We start from the raw sequence: 13,454 nt of genomic DNA on the forward strand, positions 1-13,454 counted from the left end.
TGCAAGTGTGTGTGTGTGTGTGTGGTGTGAGTCAAGAAAGTGAAAAGGGGCCACGCTCAAAAGTATGGTGTCTCTTCTTTTTAATTCTCCCTAACTTAAAATTTGATTTGCAATCCCCTGTGAGTTCGTCAACTTGATGTTTTGTTGGCTGTAATGCGGTATGTGGTCTTCAGTCCCCTCTACTACCCTTGCCGCCTGCTGAGGGCAGACGACTAGGAATGTAGCATGTACATGTGGGCGGGCAGTTTATAGGGGCGTAGTTTTTTTATGCGAAGACTAGCATTTTTGGCTCAATTTAGGCCGTAGTGGTGGTGTGGCGGCAACTGATGCTGATTTGAAAGTCGATTTGAAACCGATAATCAATTGTCAGCACCGTTGCCGCCGAAGATTTATCACAGATTGTAATAATTTTGTAGTGGGGTGTCGGAGAACCGCACTAATTACGAAAATAACAATGGGGGGGGGGGGGGGGGGGGGTGAAGAAGGGGTTAAAGAAATGAGATCGAAAATTCAGAAAGTGCAGTGTTGCAACACGTAGTCAATTGAGGAATAGATAAAGAGAAAAGGTGAACAATGCAGGTGCTTTGCGTGGAAAATAAGAGGAAATATACTAAATAAAAAGAGACAAGCACTTGCAGAATTAACAATACAGCTAAGTAGTAGACTGGAGTGAAGACGACGGAAAAACAGGTAATAAAAGAGATACTACACTGGAACAAAGACGAGACAAACCAGGTACAATTGATTTACGTTTACAATATTACAATAAACATAACAATTTAAAATAATGTCTATATCTTTTTCTATAATTACAGGGAAGACAAGAAACAGCGGAGCATCGGCCGGCATAGCAAAGCACAATGCTTGTAAAGACATTGCGTTGCATACCGGCCGACCCCGTCGTCCCCCCTGGTCGTCGAAATTGGCGTCGTCCGAAGTCGTCAGAAGTAGGTGCAATTAGCACCTCGTCGTCGTTGTGGCTGTGGCTGCCCTCTTGGAGAACCAGTGGCACTGGTCCGGCCACCAGCTGGGAGCCAGGAGTAGACGGCACACATATTACTGTGGCGACACGGGTCCGGCCGCCAAAGTTAAATGGATGTGAGTGTGTGTGTGCGTCGGCAATTGTGGCCCTAATGTAGAGCGAGTGGCACTGGTCCGGCCACCAACTAAGGACGATGGCGGACACGACACACATAACTCGAACGGCACAGGTCCGGCCGCCCAAGTGTAATGGATGTTTGTGTGTGTGTGTCTGAATGGCTGGCGGTTAGTATTTTGAGAGCCCTTTTTAATCGTATGTGTGGCTGATGGATTTTTCCTTTTCCAGGACCATAGGGCACTCTGAATGCCATGGCAGATGATCCGGCCACCAACTAAGGACGATGGCGGACACGACACACATAACTCGAACGGCACAGGTCCGGCCGCCCAAGTGCAATGGGTGTTTGTGTGTGTGTGTAACGTGCAACGAGTCCTGTTCGAAAACGGGCGTTACGATTTGAGAGAGCTGGGCACGCTAATAATCATCCGGCTCTAGCTCGTCGGCTTTGGGGGTGGAGTTGTTGCTCCCTCAGATCAACCCAGACTCGAGGCTTCAATTACCAATAATATTGCCAGAATTTAGCGTGCTGCGACTTGTGCTAGAACGGTAGATTTGACGAGAAGAAGATACGAAGCTAAAGAGGATAGAGAACAGGAAGAGAGAGGGAAGCGAAAGGAAAGAAGGATAAAGAGGAAAGGGAAGTGAGAACCAAGGAAAACGGAGAGACATCGGTGTATATGTCCGCAGTTGTTATGCGGAGTCTGAACCCACCCTGCCTTTGGTCATCCTCACGGAATAGCCGTTCTTCGATGACCCCTTTTGACCTTTTACGAAAACGCGCGAGATAGCATTGAGTCCATTTTGTTCTTTTATCTAAACTTCAACATTATTTCCTCAACACAAAAATTAAATCCGATATGGCAACATAGTAAATGATCTTAATAACTACTAAAAATAGGTGATTCGTAATGGTTGGGTATATAAAGATATTTGATAATGTATTGAGTATATATATAATAAGACTGTAATTCGAGTTAAATTCTAATTATATTCATAAATTTCGCTTTTCGCATAACATGGGAAAATCATTGAATACTTTAAGTTCGTTACTTTCGCTTTTCGCACAAATGTGGAAAAATCATTAAATCTTTTAACTTCGGAATGCGTCGAAAATCAAAGAGGCGGTCTGGCTGACAAAACGTGATCTCCTATGCGGAGTTCAGTCGATGACTGGATGCAGATGGCATCTCTAATTAGCCAACGATCAGATCGCTCAAGGCAAAGCCTCAATAGGCAGGGGCCAGAGGTTTCAAATTCGCGAGGTTGGGCAAGGATCATTTGGTTTTCAAAACTACGTACATTTCAACTTTTGGAAGGTATGCTTACTCACTCACTGTTCAATTTCCAACGACGAAAGATTGATCTTCCGGCGTAGGCTGAAAACAAGCGTTAATTCGGAAAGGTGGTTTACAGTACGAAGACTCTATCTCTTGCTACAACTCAGAATTCCCAACTTCGACCTACTCCTTGTATGTGGAGCCACAGAACTTTTGGGGGAATTTTCTCCCTGACAATTCAATCCGAACTTAACTGACAACAATAGCTTGTGAATATTTGTAAAGATTGCTTAAGCATGATATGAGTTTAACGAATGTGTAACGAAAATGAATTAAACTAGCGATGTCTTAACAATACTTATAACTGCAAATTCTGAACACATTTCCCGAACTCCCAGGGGGAACTTGAACGTTAATGAGGTTGGCTGATAATTATTCTTCATGAATATACAAATTTTGTGAGATTTTTATACTTTAAACATTAGGATGGTAATAGACGAGGCTAGCCCCCGCTGAACCCTATGATTTGGTGAACTGTGCTCCCTGAAGCTGCTGGAAGAGGAATCCTGGACAGAGTCGGGGCGAAGAGGACAGCCGAAGGCGCAGAATTCTGCCTCTGTTTGGCCGACGATTGGGCAACCAGGAAGACGATGGCCGCAGTTGGCTTCATCACTGCAGCATGGTCTGCGCTCGGGCAACCGAGAAAACGAAGGCCGCAGGTGGCTTTAGCATTGCAGCATCCCTGATTTGCTCCTGCTTCTTCTTCACGCGCCTTGGCGCGCGCTGCTGTTTAACCCTGTCTAGGGTGCTCCTCGCAGGCGAAGGGTCCCAAGCGGAAAGGCGTTTGCTTATTCCAGCCCCCGGCTGACTGCGCTCTGCGGCTTACTTAGCCGGCGACTGGACGATGGGGTGCGTTTAAATAGCGTGGGTCGCTGCCCCACGCAATAAGCGAAAGACCGTCCGGTCTTTGAAGCTGTGGCGTCTTTCCTCCGAGCAGGATCTGTCGCGAGACTCCCGTGCCCCGTCACTCCACTTGTACGAGCAAGGGAATCAGCGGTTGCGTGAGCTGCAGAAAATCAGATGAAAACCTGTTCTGTGGATTTTTCCAATCGCACTCACCCAAAATATCGCGATCAACCGAAAGGTATGTCTTTTCCGTACCGTGTCGAGTTGTTTCACAATGGAATTTTCCTATGATGGCACTTCTTACAAAATCTCGACGAGATCTTTAACCGGAAAAGGAATTTGACATGGCCTGTCAGATGTCCAAAGCATCTCTGCGCGTTAACAGGTCAAAGTAACCCTGCGCCTGTTAACAGGTCAAAGTAACCCTGTGCCTGTCAAAGGGTGGCAGCATGCATCCCTGGCCCCGAGATCGATATCATGGTCTTACCTTTCAATTTTTCTTTCAAATCTTAGCCGATTAATCCTTCCCGCCAAACCTATCGACTTCTTCTACGTCGCTTCAGGCCCGCTACAAAGCCCCCCCACCAGATCAGACTAGGGGTGGTTACATCTCCTAGGCTGATACCGCATGAAGCGACTTATCATTGTCGTATGTCCTTTGCGTGGTAGTTCCCCAAAGATCGTCCTTGCAAGTCTTCCAATTCATAATACGCACCGCCAAGCTTTCTTCGAACTCGAGCCTTCACAAACGCTTGTCCGAATTTGGCACTGTACCCTGTTTGGAAGCAGCTTTGCTTGAAGTTCCTCCGGAACACTTCCTGACCTACGGCGAAATCTACTTGTCTTGAGCGCAGGTTGTATCACTTCTCGTTTTGATCGTGCATCTTCTGCATTTGTACACAGGCGCCCTTGCGTATGATTTCAAGCGAGTCGGGTCTGTTGAATACCAAGGATCGATCGTCTAGTAACTTTAATTTCCTGAGTAGCGAATATGTCGACCCGGCTGTAACGAGTAACGAAGAGAATCTTCGCACGATGAAGCTGGTGGTCGGCTAACTGAGAAGGAGTACGCGCTCGCTTCCACGGCTGATCTCTGGTCGGAAATGGGGATGGGTTCTTTGGGGTAACCCTCCAGTTAGGTTGCTTCGCTCCTGCTGGTATTATTTTATTAAAATTCGCGTACTCTTTTTGGTAATGGGAGGGGGACAGACAAGGAAAGGATCGTTAGGGGTACGGAAAGTATAGTGGGGCAAAGATAGTGCAGAGAAGGAGTAGGGATCTACCACCGCGGCGGACATCTCTGTTTTGCTGGCACGGAGTCGTGCCACGCCCACCCTACCATGATCCTGAAGCCGCCCCTCATAATATCAGGATCCCTGGAGTGTCCGGTATTGGTCATCCTATTTCGCTCACGAGCGGCATGGTTCCCCCAAATGCGGTAACGTCTAGCACATATTCATCTTAACAATCATTTTATTAGAAACTATATTCAGATACTATATTCATGTTACAAGAAAAAAGAAACACTAACCGAGAACTCCAAGACAAGGCTAAATGGACAAAAGGAGGAACGAAAAGCGTCACAAGAGATATAGCTATTATTACTAGGGAATATTTAGATAAATAAATACGATAAGTGTAAATAGTTATAAGTGCATATACGATATTTTATAGTGCGATATAAACTAATGATTTTTCCTTAGATAGAAAGATAATACTATAGCGCAATATAGGTACACATGTCCCAGCACATCGGCTTCAGGGAGTAGTTGGACATACTATTCGTTCTACCAAGCGTATTGTAAAGGCAGAAGGCCAATCAGCTGTGACTACTTTAAAAGTGTGAGGTCAACGACCGACAAACAGCTCTAGCAAAAAAGAACGAAGCTTTTGCCACGCTCGCGGAATTTTGGGAGGCAATAAAATGTAATGTTGTTGGTATATTATAAAGCTCACTCAGTTCTTGTTTGTGTTCCCGCGGCGAAAGATCTTTCGTAGCTGGGCGTGTGGCTGTGTGTGGGTGCATTAAACTTTTACCTGCAAACCAAAAACAAAATCGTACAGCGCGTGCTGCATGGCATAAGCTCGCGGAGGGGACCCGGCCGAGCGGACGCTTTTAAGCTCAAACTTTTAAGCTTTTATCAAATGCATTTTCAAAGTTTCCATGTGTTGGTGGGTTTTTTTTCTGGTTTTTTTTTTTCTGTTACAATTAACACTAAGTATATCCAACTACACAAAAACAGACATATCAACGGACTGCGAGGTTCAAGGGAATGCGAGTCACGGTGGGATCTTACTGGCCTCAGTGGCTTTCAGTGGGCGGTGTATACATATGTATGTGAGCACATCTCTTACAGTTTTCATTCAGCCTACATAATGACACTAACGTGCACATAAGACAAAAGCTGGCCTCCACTGCACTTTAAATAAACGTTTGGAACAGTAAGGCCGAATCACGAGAAGAACAAGAGAGGCGATACCACTAGGGGTCGCCGGGAGGTTATGTACACACGTGGTGCACTATTTTTTCCCGCCCGGTAGGAACATTTAAGCGGCTTCGGGCCTACGCTGACTGCAAGCACCGGTTTCCGTTTCTTGGCCCGGTTTTGAATGCGAAACGGTTACGCCACTTCGCCGCACTAAGCCCGTTCAGACGGCTGTCCTCGTCTCGCGCAGCCAAAGTTCACTGCCCGCGACTTGGTGGATCAGCTGGTTCGTAGTGCGGGGGCTTAAAGCTCGGACTGCAGCTTTTGGATAATTCCCAAACTAAGTGCCGATTCTAATGTGGAATTTGAAAATACTGATCAGGCTACTTTTTCTAACAGTTACTCCATGCACATATTTACCCGGTTGGAACTGGCACTGCGAAAATAGGGGGATGGGGTTGAGGTGCTAATTCCTTCTTTCTCCAGTGTTTTTTTTTTTTTTTTGTGTTGGGCTGCTCACCTCCAAGCGGAAACTACAGAGAAAGTCGGAAAATCTAACTTCGAGGCTCCTAGCACTGTCGAAGGCCGGTACTCACGTTTTCGATTAGAGCCCAATCTGCTTTCTTGGGTTCTTTTTTCCCGATCGAGTGCACTTTGGTTTCACACCACGGTTATTTACGGCGGTTTAATTTTATTTTTATTATTTTTTTTTTCTCACCGCGCAACTGAATGCTTGTACGGCCACGAGGAGAAAGAAAGATTTGGGCGGATCTACTGACCAACAAAAATTTTGTTCTCCGGATCTGCCTTTGCACGATCCTTCGCCATTCACCTTGAATGGTTATGGACATGGTGGGGAGATTTTTGTTCGTTTTTAAGCATATTCTTAATGTCAACCCTAGATGGCGCTAGCCCTCACACGACCAGGAACATTTAACATGTAACACCACAACAAGAAATTAAGCCAACCTAACTATACACTAACTATGGGGACTAAACTTAATAATTAATAAGTATCTCGGTGAGGTGTGATATATACTTGTATAAATAATATAATATATATAAATATATTTATATATATATTATGTACATAAATATATAAATTGTACAAATACCATCGGGCATACTTTCAGGCGAAGAACACAAATATGCTTTCCTATCCGCCCGACAAGCGACCACTACAAATCCCCCCGGCCAAGATCACACTTTGGTGTTAATCACATCAAAGGGTGATAGACGCTTGGAGGAAAACCGTTAACCTGTATTAGGATGGTCACTGCTTTATGTCTTTAGCGTGGTATTTTCCAATAAGTCTACCTTGGGGATCTTCCAACTCGTAATAACTGTGACCAAGCCTACGTTTTATTCTAGCTTTTACAAAAGTAGGAGCTAATTTTGCGCTGAAACCTTTAACGAAATTGCTCTGCTGAAAGTTGCGTCTGTAGACCTCCTGGCCAACTTTGAACGCCACTTCACGACTTCGAAGGTTGTACTGCTGTTCGTTTCGTTGGTGTTGTTTTTGTATTGTTCGTTGGGCTGTTTTTCGAATCACATCAAACGAATCTTCCCGACCAAAACTCACGGTACGATCTTCTAAAACCTGCAAATTTCGTAAGAGCTGATAGGTGTCTCCATTGGTGATCATGTGCTGTCCAAATGCAACCCGATAGGGGCTGTCGTTTAGGGCTGAATGCAGACTAGATCGTAAGGCACAACTAATAGAACTAAGCTGCTCATCCCAATTAGTTTGATCTGGCTTGATGTAAGCTTTAATGGCGGCAATAACGGATCTGTTAACGCGTTCCGATGCGTTGGCTTGAGGTGCGTACACAGCCGTATAAAAATGCTGCACATTGTACTTTTTCAACAGCGAATTGAAGTGATGGGACTTAAATTGTACTCCATTGTCGGACACAACCACTTCGGGTACCCCGAAGCAATGGAATAGGTCCTCTTCCATGAATCGAGTTATCGCCTCCGCTGTAAATTTCTTTACGGGTTTTAAAAACGGATATTTTGAAATAAGGTCCAAAACAACGAAGATACCGATATTTCCGGATTTGCTTCGTGGATACGGACCCAGGAAATCCACAAACAACTTCTGAAACACTCGTTGAGCTTCCTTCACTGGAGCTAATGGGGGTCGTAACGAACGATTCGGGTACTTGGTGCACTTGCAGACCGAACAGCTGTTTATGAACGCTCTCACATCGGTTACTAAACTTGGCCAATAATAATAACGTCGAACTCTCTCCAACGTTTTATTAATGCCGCTATGAGCTGCTAGCGACTGTTCGTGACTCTGTTTTAGTACATCGGACACCAGCTCCGTTGGAACCCACAGCTTCCAACACAGGTCGTCAGCGATCTGATCAGCAGCCGCGTGTTCTGCTCGCCGATATATGAGATTATCGATCACCTTAATGTCTGGCATCTGTGTCTGGTTGCCTTTAATTTTTCGAATTAGTTCCAAATATTCTGCCGACTTGAAGCAATCAGACTGCAGGTCTACCAATCCATCGCAGCTGAATGCCGATAGATCTTCGGTGTGCACCCGCGACAGAGCATCTGGGACAACATTTTGGCTACCTTTGCGGTGGAAAATTTTGAAGTTGAACCCCTGCAATTTGAGAGCCCATCTTGCCAATCTAGAACTTAGGTCCGATTGTGACATCACCGATCGTGGCACTGGAAACTCCCGAATAGCAGCAACTTTTTCGGGATCCGTTTGTATCATCCCATACCCTATCACGTGGCCCAGGTATTTCACTTCCTTCAGGCAAAATTTGCTCTTCTCTACGTTTATCGTCAGTCCAGCTTGAGACAGTCGGTCGGCCAGCGCTTTCAACACGGACATGTGCTTCTCGAAGGACTCCGAAATCACCAATAAGTCGTCGAGATAAATGAAAATCTCATTTCGCAAAGATGGTGGGATAACTTTATCCATCAGTTTGGACATGGTCTGTGGGGCATTGCATAAACCAAACGGCATCACCGTGAATTGATATAGCGGCCTCCCAGGCACAGCAAAAGCCGTCTTCTCCCGAGCCCTTGGAGTAAGCGGAAGCTGCCAGTAAGCATCTTTAAGATCGATGCTTGAAATGAACTGCGCTTTTGGAAGTCTACTTAAAATGCCATCAATGAGGGGCATAGGGTAAGCATTTTTGACTGTTACTCCGTTAACTTTCCGGCTATCAAGGCAAAGGCGAACCTTACCTGGCTTACGCACAATTACTACCGGGGAAGACCACGGGCTATCTGATTCTTCAATCACCCCAAGGCCTAACATTCGGTCCAACTCTTCGTATATACATTTTTCGACTGCAGGCGACACTGCGTAGTGGCGTTGTTTTATGGGCCGAGTCTCGGAAATTTCTATGTCATGTGTAAGCCAGTTTGTCTTTCCTAATCCTTTTTCGGCAAACGAAGGGAACATCTGTACTATCGCTACTAGTTCCTTCTGCTGTAATTCCGACAAAGGTATTTGCATCGGGTTGTCGTTTGGAATTTCCACGAAAGCAAATGAGTGTGGAGATCCTACCTAGAATAACTTGCTTTTTCCCATCTGCGGTTCGCACGGCTGACTTCATCGGCTTGACCTCAGGGTTTGTTCGAGATAACTCTTCTGCAAATTTACCCCCAAGGCAGCTGATTGAGGCGCCTGTGTCCATTAATCCACTTATCGTCTTGCCAAACAGAGTGACATTGGCGTAGGGTCGTAGGTCAGTGATATTACTAATAACAGAGGCTAATAATGCTCTGCGCGCATTTTTACTCTGCGTGCGGAACAGCTTCCTACGCTTACGGTCTCGAGTTTTGCTAGGCGCAGGGGTCGTTTCCTGATCGTCGTCCTGTACTGGTATCATAGTGGTCGTTATCATGTCAGGAGGTAGCGGGAGTGAGCTTGACGTAGCCCCGGTTACTCCGTATTCGTTGCCTTCGACACTAACTTGCGTGCACTCGATATCGGTGCACGAGCCAACTCGTTTTTTGACGAGCTACATTTTTGGCACGATGGTTTATATGTGTCCCGCTTACCACATCCATAACAGAATACTTTACGCTCTGCTTCGCACTCTTGATATCGGTGGCCTTGTTTATTGCAATTCCAGCAAGAAAGCGTCATCGCGTCGATATCAAAAGTGTCAGCTTCTTCCGAATCGGCTTCTGCCAGACCTTCTGTATGGAGGGACATTTCGTTCACCTGATTGCGAGGAACAAATCGTCGAGTAGCCGGGATTGGCTTAGCAGTATTTTCGATGAACCTTTCACGCTTGCGGACCACTTGTCGCAACTGCACAATGTTCGGTATGGGCACATATAAAATCTCATGTTGTATCTCATTGAGCAGATTTGCTCGCAACACCTCTAACAAGGACTGCTCGGTCATCGGCTGCACGAGCTTGTCTGCAAGCGCCACTATGGCCTCATAAAAACTGTCAAACGGTTCGTAGACTTTCTGCTTCCTCTGGGTGATCGCGGTTCTGATTTCTAAATCTGTTCTGCCGTCCGAAAACTGCGATCTCAGAGCAATACAGAGATCAATCCGGCGCACTCTTGGTACGCTTTTATGATACCTCCAGTACCATTCACCCGCGCTTCCTTCGAACAGGTTGCTCGCGTAGCGAGATAACAATTCAAAATTGCTATCTAATGTCTGGCTGGTCAGAGCTTCGACGCGATACAAAAAATCATCTATTGACATAGAAGAGCGCACTGAGAATCTCAACTTCCAGTTCGCGATTATCTGGCTAATCCGATCCGCGCGCAACTGATGTGATTGCTGCGACTCGGGTGGGGCTGACAAGTTAGTCGGTCGCTCGGACGCTGAGTTTGGCAATGCTGCGTTTTCCCTGGCGGATAACCTAAAGAGTTGCTCAAAGGATTGATTTGACCTAACGGGAGAGGACTGCCTATGGGCTGGGTGTACCCTTTCCGTTGGAACTGGAGCTGCATTCTGGAGCGACAATCTTTGAAACCCCGCTTCAATCGCGTTAGCTAGCATTTGAGTGTGCTGTGCTAGTGCGGCTGACACTGCGTCCGCAATGGTCTGTTGCAAGCTACCATCCGTGGCTGGCAGACCCGTTCGAGCTGCTGAAGCTGACACCACTGCTGCCGCAGAGTTTGGCGGTTGGCCTCTAGGACGATCTGGAGCGGCCATTGGACCGGACACGCTAGGCCCTTCGGGTTGGCTAACACTTCGGACCCCACTCTGCATATTGGCAGCGGATAATTGGTTTTGCTGTGATTTAAGTGTTTTCGAACGGGATCTGGTCACTGCAACTGCCCCTGGTTGGCTGCCCGAGGCTTGAGCTGCTTCTAGTTCTTCTGCCAAATTAAGGGTCGATTTGCTCAGCGCAGTTCTGCACACTGGACAGACATTCTTATTTCCTGAACGTGCACTAAAGCAGGTGTGATGGAAATAATGGTTACAGCTGGTAGCTAATAGTTGGCCTGGGTATTCGACTTCTTGCGTGCATACACAGCAAAAGGTTTCGCTCTCTTTTGGCTGAATCCTATAATCCGGGCTTCGGTCTACCGGCATTGTAAAGTTATCCTATATATTAACTAGCTTTAAGCACGTTCCTATAAATCTAGTTCAGACAAATATTAACAAAAAAAGAAACAATAATAACGGGGAAAGCAAAAAAAACGATCTTTGATAGAGATTTTGGGGGAAACCATGCAACCCTTTCCCTCCGAAAGGTTGCCAATAACTATGCGTGGTAGAGCGAAAAAGGGGGAAATAAAGAAAAGGTATCTTCGGCAATCGTGACCCAAGTAGTAGCTCTAGGCCCCTTCCTGTCTGCGGCGAACGCCTAAACATAGGGACGGACGACGTTCTTGCCCGCGTGCCCATACCAGGATCACGACGGTGTTCGCCAGCCGCCCATCGAAGAAACATTACCGAAGCGGTTACGGGGAGTTTGTAATAGTCTCTGCGTGCTACGACCTATACCTTTTTCGCAGCCATTATCGGTCCGGGCCGGAAACGTAGCACGAAGAAACGCACCAGCACCAGGGGTACCACGTTCGGCCGGCGATAACCTGCTGTATAAAACGGCGCACGAATAGACCAATCACTAGAAAGTAGAGAGAGAAACAAAAGACGGAGGCACCCTAATAACTCCGATTCGAGTTGAGCGGCAACAAAAAATAATTTTGATTCTTCTAGCTGACTCCGGTGACAACTGAACCAAAGCTACCCAAGGTACCTGTCAATTTCCAAGGGATACGGGCGAATGTATTCACTAATATGCTTCTGTATAGCGGCAGGTCGTAGATTTACTCCACTAATAACCCTGTGTCCAGCCAACTTCCACATACCAGTGAATCCATCTAGATTTCACTGCTATGGCATATACTGCTCGGCAATAAAGCTATGGTGAAGCTATTATCGATTCCAGAGCAGCTTACCATCGAGCAAGGGTTATGGATCATACTCCGATGCGGGCTAACCGTTATCGGAAACTAATAAGCATCCACTATCACAGGATCCAATTCCAGGACAAAAGGAAGGCTTTAAGGAAGGGGGGTGGGAAACAGGGAACAAAAGTCTTAAGCCAGTGCATGACTATGCACTGCTCGCAGGTGTTATGGACTTTCTCAACAATTTTTCTGCTTCGGGGTCAAGTTTGGCTGGGGTCACACACAACCATATAAGTTAATGTAACTCCGCTTTGTAACGTTTACAATTACGTCAAACCTGACCTTCAGGCCTTTCGGCCCCACGTTGGGCGCCAAATAAAATAAATATTACTGTAACGAGTAACGAAGAGAATCTTCGCACGATGAAGCTGGTGGTCGGCTAACTGAGAAGGAGTACGCGCTCGCTTCCACGGCTGATCTCTGGTCGGAAATGGGGATGGGTTCTTTGGGGTAACCCTCCAGTTAGGTTGCTTCGCTCCTGCTGGTATTATTTTATTAAAATTCGCGTACTCTTTTTGGTAATGGGAGGGGGACAGACAAGGAAAGGATCGTTAGGGGTACGGAAAGTATAGTGGGGCAAAGATAGTGCAGAGAAGGAGTAGGGATCTACCACCGCGGCGGACATCTCTGTTTTGCTGGCACGGAGTCGTGCCACGCCCACCCTACCATGATCCTGAAAGAGCCAATAATAATATCAGGATCCCTGGAGTGTCCGGTATTGGTCATCCTATTTCGCTCACGAGCGGCATGGTTCCCCCAAATGCGGTAACGTCTAGCACATATTCATCTTAACAATCATTTTATTAGAAACTATATTCAGATACTATATTCATGTTACAAGAAAAAAGAAACACTAACCGAGAACTCCAAGACAAGGCTAAATGGACAAAAGGAGGAACGAAAAGCGTCACAAGAGATATAGCTATTATTACTAGGGAATATTTAGATAAATAAATACGATAAGTGTAAATAGTTATAAGTGCATATACGATATTTTATAGTGCGATATAAACTAATGATTTTTCCTTAGATAGAAAGATAATACTATAGCGCAATATAGGTACACATGTCCCAGCACATCGGCTTCAGGGAGTAGTTGGACATACTATTCGTTCTACCAAGCGTATTGTAAAGGCAGAAGGCCAATCAGCTGTGACTACTTTAAAAGTGTGAGGTCAACGACCGACAAACAGCTCTAGCAAAAAAGAACGAAGCTTTTGCCACGCTCGCGGAATTTTGGGAGGCAATAAAATGTAATGTTGTTGGTATATTATAAAGCTCACTCAGTTCTTGTTTGTGTTCCCGCGGCGAAAG

At 46.0% G+C, this 13,454-nt stretch overlaps 1 protein-coding gene and 1 long non-coding RNA gene across 2 annotated transcripts in view; both read right to left on the reverse strand.

Moving 5' to 3' along the window:
• The window catches only part of LOC117194350, a 28,938-nt gene that overhangs the window by 1,185 nt on the left and 14,299 nt on the right, over positions 1–13,454 (reverse strand). The gene's annotated exons all lie outside the window — the stretch shown is intronic.
• Positions 1,888–3,576, reverse strand: LOC117194353. Its single transcript, XR_004474803.1, has 2 exons — positions 3,499–3,576; positions 1,888–3,445 (listed from the first exon to the last, which is right to left on the reverse strand). It is a non-coding gene; the product is annotated as an uncharacterized LOC117194353 (long non-coding RNA).

The sequence above is a fragment of the Drosophila miranda genome, assembly GCF_003369915.1.
Source record: "Drosophila miranda strain MSH22 chromosome Y unlocalized genomic scaffold, D.miranda_PacBio2.1 Contig_Y3_pilon, whole genome shotgun sequence".
Classification (NCBI taxonomy): domain Eukaryota; kingdom Metazoa; phylum Arthropoda; class Insecta; order Diptera; family Drosophilidae; genus Drosophila; species Drosophila miranda.